We start from the raw sequence: 10193 nt of genomic DNA on the forward strand, positions 1-10193 counted from the left end.
TCCCGTGTCGGTACGAAGGGGCGCGAGGCTTTCTACGGCGATAAAGCGAATTTGCACAAGGGTAAGAGAAACCGAGGGAAGTATCTCGCGGAAATACGATATTCCCGTGTTCTTTCCTTCAATCGAACGGAGGGATTTAAAAAAAGAGAATCCCTTATGCACAAACCGTTATAAAACCATAAAGATGTAATCGTAGATCGGGATCGTACGCGGTCGTACTACCCTTAGAGAATTATTGCGCGCAGGACTAGCTGAACAAACGTGGCGAGAAAATAAAGTTGTAAGATAGAATGGAATATAAATAAATCGAGCATCCTGCCTGTATTGGTTGATTGAAAAAAGAGCAGTCGAATCCTTCTCTAATTAAGAAAAAGATAATTTATTTATTTTAGCTCGTATAACTCATAATAATCTAGCATCGCATTTCAAATAAATTATTAACGTAATTATGTAATTAAAATTAAAATTATGTTATGTATGTAACTAAAGTTTACTAAACTATAGTATGATATTAGAATAAAATAAACTTAATTAGGGTTTTCAATAATAAACGACGATACATATAATTTAATAGATACAATTAATATATTGTTTGTCAATATAAACAAATGGCTAAATAAAGCTAAATGAGATCATAGTATTTCCATCACGTTTATCGCATCGTCAATAATTGGAAGATAAAAAAAAAGCGCAAAGTGATTTGAGAGTCGCATCGTACCATCGTTCTGAATCATCTCCGAAATTGAATCTAAAAGTGATTTCACAATGGCACTTGCTCACTCGGCTGTCATCCCGTACGATGTTGCCGCACCTACTGTGGACCCACTGTGCGTTACAGCACGCTGCGTTTATGGTACCCCCGATTGTCCCGCACGCAAGTGTCACGGGTATCCTGTCAGTCAAGGATTAGCGAACCGTAAGGAGAAGTATTGTACGAAAAGTATAACAGAAATGGAATCTCGGGGGTGTTGTCGAATTCCGGTTTGCGCGCGCGAGCGGAGAGGGTGGATCGGCTGTCGTTCTTGTGTATACGCTGTGTACACGCGTGCGTGTGGGGTGGCTCTGATTGGACGTCACTCGAAAGCATGTCAAATCGAAGAATATGCTGTGACTTGAAATTAATTTGAGTGGTTTCCGCAAGACCGTCGGCCAAAGGACCGCACGCGTGCGTTCCTGATTAATTGTTTTCGTCTGGTCACGAACTATGAAACCGTTGTGGAGAATTGGACTACTCTTAATAGTGTTTAAGGGACATGGGTCTCAGTCCATGTTGTAGCAGAGATGATTTGAAAATGAACAAAATAATTTACTGTATTAAAGTTGTTTATTTCTGTGAACTGTTTTTATAATTCATTTACTTTGTATATTTGTGTCTACTTTTGATAATTATGTTTTAAATACACACTCACGCACATATATATATATATGTGTATATTGAAGCAATAAATCTGAAACAGCATCACCGATCAAGGATTCATAGTATGAATCCATTTCTGACTCTGATTTGAATTCAAATCAACAGATTTTATTTTGCACCACACTTACGATTCGATAAAATATGCGTAATAAGTTGATAACAAAGATATAAATAAGAGGTTCTATAAAGAGGTTCTTGTAAATTATTATTACAAAAATAGCAACTTTACAATATGCAAATGAGCAATAAAAAAAGATTCCGTGGTGTAATGGTCAGTACTCTGGACTTTGAATCCAGCGATACGAGTTCAAATCTCGGCGGAACCTTCATTTTTGCATGAAATTATTATTGCATAAATGCCAAAAGTTTACAACTTTACAACATACAAATGAGCAGTAAGCAGAGGTTCCGTGGTGTAATGGTCAGCACTCTGGACTTTGAATCCAGCGATCTGAGTTCAAATCTCGGCGGAACCTTCATTTTTGCACAAAATTATTATTGCATATATGCCAAAAGTTTACAACTTTACAACATACAAATGAGCAGTAAGCAGAGGTTCCGTGGTGTAATGGTCAGCACTCTGGACTTTGAATCCAGCGATCTGAGTTCAAATCTCGGCGGAACCTTCATTTTTGCACAAAATTATTATTGCATAAATGCCAAAAGTTTACAATTTTACAACATACAAATGAGTAATAAACAGAGGTTCCGTGGTGTAATGGTCAGCACTCTGGACTTTGAATCCAGCGATCTGAGTTCAAATCTCGGCGGAACCTTCATTTTTGCACAAAATTATTATTGCATAAATGCCAAAAGTTTACAATTTTACAACATACAAATGAGTAATAAACAGAGGTTCCGTGGTGTAATGGTCAGCACTCTGGACTTTGAATCCAGCGATCTGAGTTCAAATCTCGGCGGAACCTTCATTTTTGCACAAAATTATTATTGCATAAATGCCAAAAGTTTACAATTTTACAACATACAAATGAGCAGTAAGCAGAGGTTCCGTGGTGTAATGGTCAGCACTCTGGACTTTGAATCCAGCGATCTGAGTTCAAATCTCGGCGGAACCTTCATTTTTGCACAAAATTATTATTGCATAAATGCCAAAAGTTTACAATTTTACAACATACAAATGAGTAATAAACAGAGGTTCCGTGGTGTAATGGTCAGCACTCTGGACTTTGAATCCAGCGATCTGAGTTCAAATCTCGGCGGAACCTTCATTTTTGCATGAAATTATTATTGCATAAATGCCAAAAGTTTACAATTTTACAACATACAAATGAGCAGTAAGCAGAGGTTCCGTAGTGTAATGGTCAGCACTCTGGACTTTGAATCCAGCGATCCGAGTTCAAATCTCGGCGGAACCTTCATTTTTGCATGAAATTATTATTGCATAAATGCCAAAAGTTTACAATTTTACAACATACAAATGAGCAATAAGCAGAGGTTCCGTAGTGTAATGGTCAGCACTCTGGACTTTGAATCCAGCGATCCGAGTTCAAATCTCGGCGGAACCTTCATTTTTGCATGAAATTATTATTGCATAAATGCCAAAAGTTTACAATTTTACAACATACAAATGAGCAATAAGCAGAGGTTCCGTAGTGTAATGGTCAGCACTCTGGACTTTGAATCCAGCGATCCGAATTCAAATCTCGGCGGAACCTTCATTTTGATTCAAAGTTTTTATTATTAAAAATATTAATTATGGACCAGTTATACAAAAATAAAATTAACAACAAAAGTGAAGGTTCCATGGTGTAATGGTCAGCACTCTGGACTCTGAATCCAGCGATCCGAGTTCAAATCTCGGTGGAACCTTAAAATTTTGCATACTAAATTGACGAAATTTTTATTAAAATTTCAAATAACAGGAATTCAACATGGGAGTATTAATAAAAGCTCGTATAATAAAAGGTTCCATGGTGTAATGGTTAGCACTCTGGACTCTGAATCCAGCGATCCGAGTTCAAATCTCGGTGGAACCTATATTTTTGCAATAAGAATTTTTTTTATGTTGGTTGAAAATGGACTTGAAAAAATGTTCTCAAATATTTCAATGTAAATCTTTTAAGCAAATTAATATTTATTAAGAGAAAACTATGAGAAGAATCTATTTTAATTTTACTTGTTAAAAGTTTGAAAAAATTAGAGATGAGCAAAATATTAATTATATTCATATTTAATTAAATAATAGCTTAATTTCATTCAAAGATATGTCAATGCAATCTTATATACATCCATATACTCTAGTAGCTTAATACTATAGCTGTATTAATATTTTCTTTATTTATTTATTATATATGAACATTTAAGTTTAGAGCAATACACAATTCGGGTTAACACATAAAAAGAAAATATTGAAAAAAATTCAGAGCAAAAAAATTCCTTCGAGCCGGATTCGAACCAGCGACCTATGGATTCCTCTTACAAACAACGACTACAGTCCACCGCTCTACCAACTGAGCTATCGAAGGCTTGAGGACGAACGTGCTCAAATTGTTACTTCAACCATTACTGCATTTACTGTATATATTACAGGAATTGTAAGAAATCATAAACACACGTCACTATTTATTTAAATACAAAATAATTATAATTAAATAATTTAATTAATAATATATATTTCTACTTTTATAATATATAAAATATATATATTATTAGAATATATAGTATAAATAATAAAACATTATGATAATAGATGTAAAGTTTATCTAATTTTTTTTCTAATATTAATAACATTAGTAGCTAAGAATTCTATTTATTCTTCTATTTATTACTTCAACGAAGTAATTCATTTTAGAAATAAAAATTCTGTACGAGTAATAAAATTTAATATTTATTATCTCTTATTGATTGCTTGCTATCGAACATGTACAAAGATATAAAAAGAAAAGAAAAAAAAGAAAATAAAGAAAAACAGAGAGAAATATGATGATTCAAAATATTTGCAGATAATACTTCATACCATCCTGCAAATGTCTCATCCTGCAAATTTCAATAAATTGATCTGGTATTGCATTATGTTACGATACGACAGTTATCACGTATTTATGCAGTTTTGATCTTAATAATAATAATAATAATAATAATAATAATAATAATAATAATAATAATAATAATAATAATAATAATAATAATAATAATAATAACAATAATAATAATAATAATAACAACAACAACAACAACAATAGCTTTAGATAGCAGGGCAAAGAATTACAGTGTCAAAATATTTGTATGGAAAGTAGCTTAAAACTTTATATTATTCGGCTATATATAAAATAGCGTTACACAAACTCGTAAACATTTTCAAGAGCCATTATTCTTTTAAAATAAAAAAAAAATTAAATAACATTTTTATATTTTCTCTCTCTGTCTCTCTTAATTAAGAGAAAGAAAATATATAATTAATTTATCTAGATGTTAAAAATCCTTACGGCAAAGAAATGTAAACATTGAAAACGTTTCAAACAAAATTTTTAAATGTAAATAATAAAACAAAAAGTTTGATGATTGTTGTGGCAAAAGTGAGGCAATTAAATTTTGGTCTCTGTACTTTTTCTAAACAATACTTTCAACAAAGCACGTGCTTATATATTCTGTCCTCTTCGTTTGGGAAACACTAGCCTCCGGAGAATCCTATATATCTCATCGTGCACGCCAATCACCATCAAAGCGTCGTAGACGCCTGTGCTTCATGGCTCGATACAGTTTACATAAAACTATAAAATTATGGTCGTAGACGAAGAAGACGTCCCCAGAAGGAAAACGAAGACCCCGTGGGAAGGGGTGAGCCATCGTAAAACCGATGGGGTATTTTTACATGAAGTCATTAAACTCGGTTTACGGCGAAACAAAGTGCCTCCACCACCTCGCGTCCTCCCACCGCGTCGCTTAATTACTCCTCATCGCCGAATTAAGGTTCTAGATCGCACTCTGGTTTAATGAGAGACGAATGTTTAATGAGGGATTCGTGGAGAGAAACGTGTTCCCGGTTCACGAGATAGTTTTCACGACGTCGGGAAAATCTCAAGTTGATTCCCCCTTGTAGAAGGCGCCAAGAATTATGTAAGCCATTGTGCGCAGCTCTTGCAAGAATAGCAGATTTCTCCGCATTTGCCCAATTTCACGAACGTCATTTAAGGTTTGACCTCGTTATTAAGCAATATTGGTTAGGAATTCATAGAGTACGATGTTGCAGATCGAGAGCGTGATTTTTCATCGGCGAGAGGTCTCTCAAGTGTTCTTATTGCAAATGCAAAATTCTGGAATATCGAATAAGTGCATCTCGGGTATTCGAATCCGAGCGAATGCAATATTCTAGCAAATACTTGTGCAAATACTGACAAAATTTAGATCTCGTAAATTCTGAAATAGCCCTTGAATTATTTAAAGAAAAGTTAGATTATTTAAAGAACGGAGGGAAACGTTCTATCTTTTATACACGCACGTATCTCCGTTTTGTCGTGGACAACTTTATCGCTGTGCAATATCCCGTGCTTTAAAGTCCATCTTTAAACAATGATAGCAACGAGCGGGAGATGGACCGGCTAAAAGCGCCGCCAGGATGGATCGTATAAGCTGCGTCTTTAAAGCGTCGCCTAGACAAACAATTTTTAGGGGCAGTTAAGTCGCGACATTGTACACGAGTGAAGTATCAGGGTACACGCATCTTTCAGTGATCATTCGATACGAAGAAGTACGCCATTTCCGGTACCGTCTCCGAGAGATTCTTTTTACGAAGCGGGTCGCTTTTACGCGACACGCGTTTTCGATATATATAAAACAAATTTTTCGTCTTATTTAAAGCCGAAATCGATCTCCCTATCTCTCTCGCTCAAGATTTTTACGACATAAAATATTTCGAGGGAGTGTCGCGAAATCGCGAAGGCGGTTTGATTATACCGCGTTCTGGTGACTGTAATAAAACACCTTGTAATTGACGCGTCGCGCGTAAATCTTAGATATCGAGGTTTTACGGGGAAATTGGCTCAAGAAACTGGCTACCTTGTTGGATTTAAAGTTTCTCGACGATTATACGAGATAAAATCCATTGCTATTGCAACGCTTTGCAAATGGAAACTTTATTGATTTTCATTTGCTACTACATATAGTATGTACTAGTATATATTCTAGTTTACTTGCGTTACAGATTTTCTCACTCTCTTCAGGATTTCGAGCCCTCTCGAGATTTTATAAAAGGCACTCTGGAGTTCGTATTTCAGTGCGTGTTTATAATGGAATCGCCTCGAGACAACGTGCAAGAAGTTGAATACGCGTTTCGTGTATAAACGGATGTATAAACGGCGAAGTTACTTTATACCCCCCGGATTTAAGGAGTTACGCCGCGGCCATAAGCTATAAAGATTCCCGTCATAACTCGAACGGTATCACATTTTATTTAATTGCCCGCGGCTCAACTCGCCCGCGGGCTCTTCCCCGCTCGCGTGCATAATATTATTTATTGCCAAAGAAGCTGTTAAAGTTTAACGTCGAGGAGGCGCTCACTCTCAAAATTAAACGCGATAAAATGTTTGTTATCCAATCGACTCGCTACTTAATGCGTTTCTGCCATCGCGTGCGCCGTTCTTTCCCGTTTGAATTTGTAAAGAGAAAGACCGGTAATCCATCGCTGGGACGACCAGCGACGTATTATCTTGCGGATAAGAACGTAGGGAGTTGGATATAGCTTTACAGCCATTTAGTTGCGAAGACAGTTATAAGAGCTCTCCAAAGTACACATAGACATACATTACAATTCAAATAATGGAATGTTTGAGATCGTTTGCATTAGCATATCGCAGTGTGTTACAATGAAATTTGAAACTATGAATAACAAAAGAGAGATACAGAGAATAAATTCCGCTGAGAGCAGCGGAAGCTCTTAATGTAATCAAATTTGAACACATTCCAAACTCAATTGCTGCTTTTGCATGGTTCATGACACATCATATCAGATGGTGCCACAATTAAGTTCGATTATAATGTTGAAAACATCCTCTTGTAATAATCATATAATGTTCTTTCAATCAATCATACAATCTTGTAATAACCTAGTCTCACTACTGGACTTTAATTAATCTCGATATCGCTAATTCAATCTTCTCATTCACGGATATCGAATATCTACGATAGCTATTTAATCGCGCTTTGTCCTCCTATCTCGTCTTTCCTCAGAATGATCTATTCTCAGAATGACTATACGACATTATCTCATGGATTAAAACGCAGAGAATTGGAGAACTTTACAGTCCTTTAGCTGTAAAAACAGTTATAAGTACAAAATAAATTTCACGAAGAGTACACTGTTAGATATCAAGAAGAATAATAGTAATCTAATTCCTTAAGTTAAACATTTTGTTATTTTTAACTTCATCTGTATTAAAATATAAATCAATCCGTTTCTATAATTAGATTCAAAGTAAACAACGTCCATATTAACATATGCATTTAGTAAATAATAAATTTGAGTGAAATTTAATACATTTTCTTAAAATTAAATTATTTAACGTCATTGTTTTGGTTAAATTAACGATGTGTTGAATAGAAGTAGTGGCAACCTACAGAAATGATTAAAAATAACTCAAATTGGGTTCACTTCACATCATGAATTTAACAATTAGTATGGTCGTGACATCATAATAGTTCTTATCTTAATCAACATTCTATAATAATCATAATATACAGTGCCATTTTATTATTAAATCCCATTACTGTTATTATAGTTCAATCTCTCTTTCACGAATTCTATCTGATAGCTATTTAATGTCATTTTCTGTCTATTCTTTCTGTTCTTCCTCGAAGGAAAACTATATACGACAATTCGTACATTATCTCGCAGATAAAGCAGACTTTAGAACCACCAAGTTTCGAGGACGATTATACGAAATCTTTCGAAAGTACATACTGAATACGACATATTCGCCAAGTAAGCTCGACATTGTCGATCAGTTAAGCTCCACTGGAAGAGTATAAAGCGCGATAAATCCGACATTGCGGAAGGATGCATAAATCTCCTTAATTTATTGCTACGTAACTTTTATTCCCGCGTGCCACGTTACACTAGCTGGCAGTATCGAGATATACAACTTTTAAACCAGCTATCGCTGCAATAAGTAACCACTTCAATCTCGGGATTATTAATTTAGATTCGAAATAATACTTTATATCGTACGCGAGTAATTCAAAGTTTCATTCGTAACGCCGAGATTAACGGTAACGATTAAAAAAATTTAAACGCACTCTTCAATATTTTCATAGTACATTAATGCAAAAATATCAAAAATTAAAAAGTTGCGACAAATAGCTTTTAAAGTTTTGAAAAAAAAATTTGACCAATTGACACTTTGCCGGGGGAACGATCGATTCAACTTCGACGAAATCTCTTTGAAAGTGCATTTTCGGGATATCAGGATGAAAACTCGTGTGATTCTCGATTACACGTCCCATCATTACGGGGAGTATTTTATCGCCTGTCTGAGTTACGGGGTTCCGCTCGTTAACCGGAAAGTTCCTGGGGATCGTCGCGCTCAAATTTAAATTGGGAAAGTATTTTACGAGCGCGCAGGAGTTTCACGGTAGCGTTGTCACATCTTGATGAACTTCCGGTAACGATCGTAGGAAAATGTCACCGTCGTCTGCCGTCACCTACGTTGAATCCGCTATACGACCGCGCCGCGGGAATCTGGTTCACGAAACGAGGATCCACTGAGATTAATGAACGTCGATTACTTATTCGTGTCATTTACTCCTGATTAGGACAGCTGCCATGATTATCATATGACAGATTAGCCCATGGGAATATGATCAATCTATTTAACATCTATGTCTCCCATAAGCTACCACGATCCAAAGAAAACAATAGCCACAGGAAAACAACATCTTTAAAGGTGCCATCCATATTTTGATTGTGAATTCTGATAGATAAAAAATCTGTAAAATTTAAATCTGTAAAAAAATATGTAAAATACAATCCGACGTATTATGTATATTAAAAATATGTAAAATATTTCTATGATGGTAAATGAACTCAGTGGTTAGTTATGATTAACTAACAATCACGCGCTAACTCAATCAATCAGCGCGTGAAGCAAGTATAATAGCATTCGGTATAAGCAGAAACGTTTGTACAACCGAGCGATGACGGGCGAGCACGTGAGGTGGCATAAACGTACACCATTAGACCTATCTCCATGTGTTTACGAAACAGGCGAAAAAAAGCGCCTAACGAGAGAGAAAAAAGTGTATCGTATCCGCATTTAAAATGTATAGTCCGACATCCTCCTTCGCGTCGAATCGCTTATCCTCGCTGTTGAGATTCGCACACGCTTCACATAGCTGTAGCTCCTTGTCGCTAATACCCGATATAATGCCAAACGTCCTGTATATTTTACGTAACGTATACGCTTAATTAAAATAAAAATAGCTTTATTCCAAGTTCCAAGAGTAAATCAAATATAAGTAAATTACTTACGAGCTTTCGCGGTTGTTAGTGTGTAAATAATATAATTATAAGACGATAAGATGCAAATTATATCTTATCACTTTGTAAATATATTATTTATGCACTTAATAATTGCAGAGGCAGTTTATTTATATTTGGTGTACATGTAATATGTATACTACACAGGGCTGGCACATTTTAAATACTTGTATTTGAAATACAGTATTTGAAGTACAAATTGTATTTCAAATACAATACAAAATGTATTTAGTATTTTGTATTTCAAGAAGGTCATATGGTATATTTTGTATTTGAAATGCCAAA

The 10193-nt window shown here is 35.2% G+C and overlaps 12 non-coding genes across 12 annotated transcripts; 11 read left to right on the forward strand and 1 right to left on the reverse strand.

Moving 5' to 3' along the window:
* Positions 1–1821: 1821 nt before the first annotated feature.
* On the forward strand, positions 1822–1893 carry TRNAQ-UUG (transfer RNA glutamine (anticodon UUG)). Its single transcript has one exon. It is a non-coding gene; the product is annotated as a tRNA-Gln (tRNA).
* Positions 1894–1971: 78 nt separating this feature from the next.
* Positions 1972–2043, forward strand: TRNAQ-UUG (transfer RNA glutamine (anticodon UUG)). The gene has a single exon. It is a non-coding gene; the product is annotated as a tRNA-Gln (tRNA).
* A 78-nt stretch (positions 2044–2121) lies between these two features.
* Positions 2122–2193, forward strand: TRNAQ-UUG (transfer RNA glutamine (anticodon UUG)). The gene has a single exon. It is a non-coding gene; the product is annotated as a tRNA-Gln (tRNA).
* Positions 2194–2271: 78 nt separating this feature from the next.
* TRNAQ-UUG (transfer RNA glutamine (anticodon UUG)) lies at positions 2272–2343 on the forward strand. The gene has a single exon. It is a non-coding gene; the product is annotated as a tRNA-Gln (tRNA).
* A 78-nt stretch (positions 2344–2421) lies between these two features.
* On the forward strand, positions 2422–2493 carry TRNAQ-UUG (transfer RNA glutamine (anticodon UUG)). The gene has a single exon. It is a non-coding gene; the product is annotated as a tRNA-Gln (tRNA).
* A 78-nt stretch (positions 2494–2571) lies between these two features.
* Positions 2572–2643, forward strand: TRNAQ-UUG (transfer RNA glutamine (anticodon UUG)). Its single transcript has one exon. It is a non-coding gene; the product is annotated as a tRNA-Gln (tRNA).
* Positions 2644–2721: 78 nt separating this feature from the next.
* TRNAQ-UUG (transfer RNA glutamine (anticodon UUG)) lies at positions 2722–2793 on the forward strand. The gene has a single exon. It is a non-coding gene; the product is annotated as a tRNA-Gln (tRNA).
* A 78-nt stretch (positions 2794–2871) lies between these two features.
* Positions 2872–2943, forward strand: TRNAQ-UUG (transfer RNA glutamine (anticodon UUG)). The gene has a single exon. It is a non-coding gene; the product is annotated as a tRNA-Gln (tRNA).
* A 78-nt stretch (positions 2944–3021) lies between these two features.
* TRNAQ-UUG (transfer RNA glutamine (anticodon UUG)) lies at positions 3022–3093 on the forward strand. Its single transcript has one exon. It is a non-coding gene; the product is annotated as a tRNA-Gln (tRNA).
* An 82-nt stretch (positions 3094–3175) lies between these two features.
* Positions 3176–3247, forward strand: TRNAQ-CUG (transfer RNA glutamine (anticodon CUG)). The gene has a single exon. It is a non-coding gene; the product is annotated as a tRNA-Gln (tRNA).
* A 95-nt stretch (positions 3248–3342) lies between these two features.
* Positions 3343–3414, forward strand: TRNAQ-CUG (transfer RNA glutamine (anticodon CUG)). The gene has a single exon. It is a non-coding gene; the product is annotated as a tRNA-Gln (tRNA).
* A 398-nt stretch (positions 3415–3812) lies between these two features.
* On the reverse strand, positions 3813–3903 carry TRNAY-GUA (transfer RNA tyrosine (anticodon GUA)). The gene is given in 2 exon segments: positions 3813–3848; positions 3867–3903. It is a non-coding gene; the product is annotated as a tRNA-Tyr (tRNA).
* Positions 3904–10193: the final 6290 nt, after the last annotated feature.

This window comes from Acromyrmex echinatior, chromosome 6 (assembly GCF_024713525.1).
Source record: "Acromyrmex echinatior isolate Ae372 chromosome 6, ASM2471352v2, whole genome shotgun sequence".
In the NCBI taxonomy this organism is placed as follows: Eukaryota; Metazoa; Arthropoda; class Insecta; order Hymenoptera; family Formicidae; genus Acromyrmex; species Acromyrmex echinatior.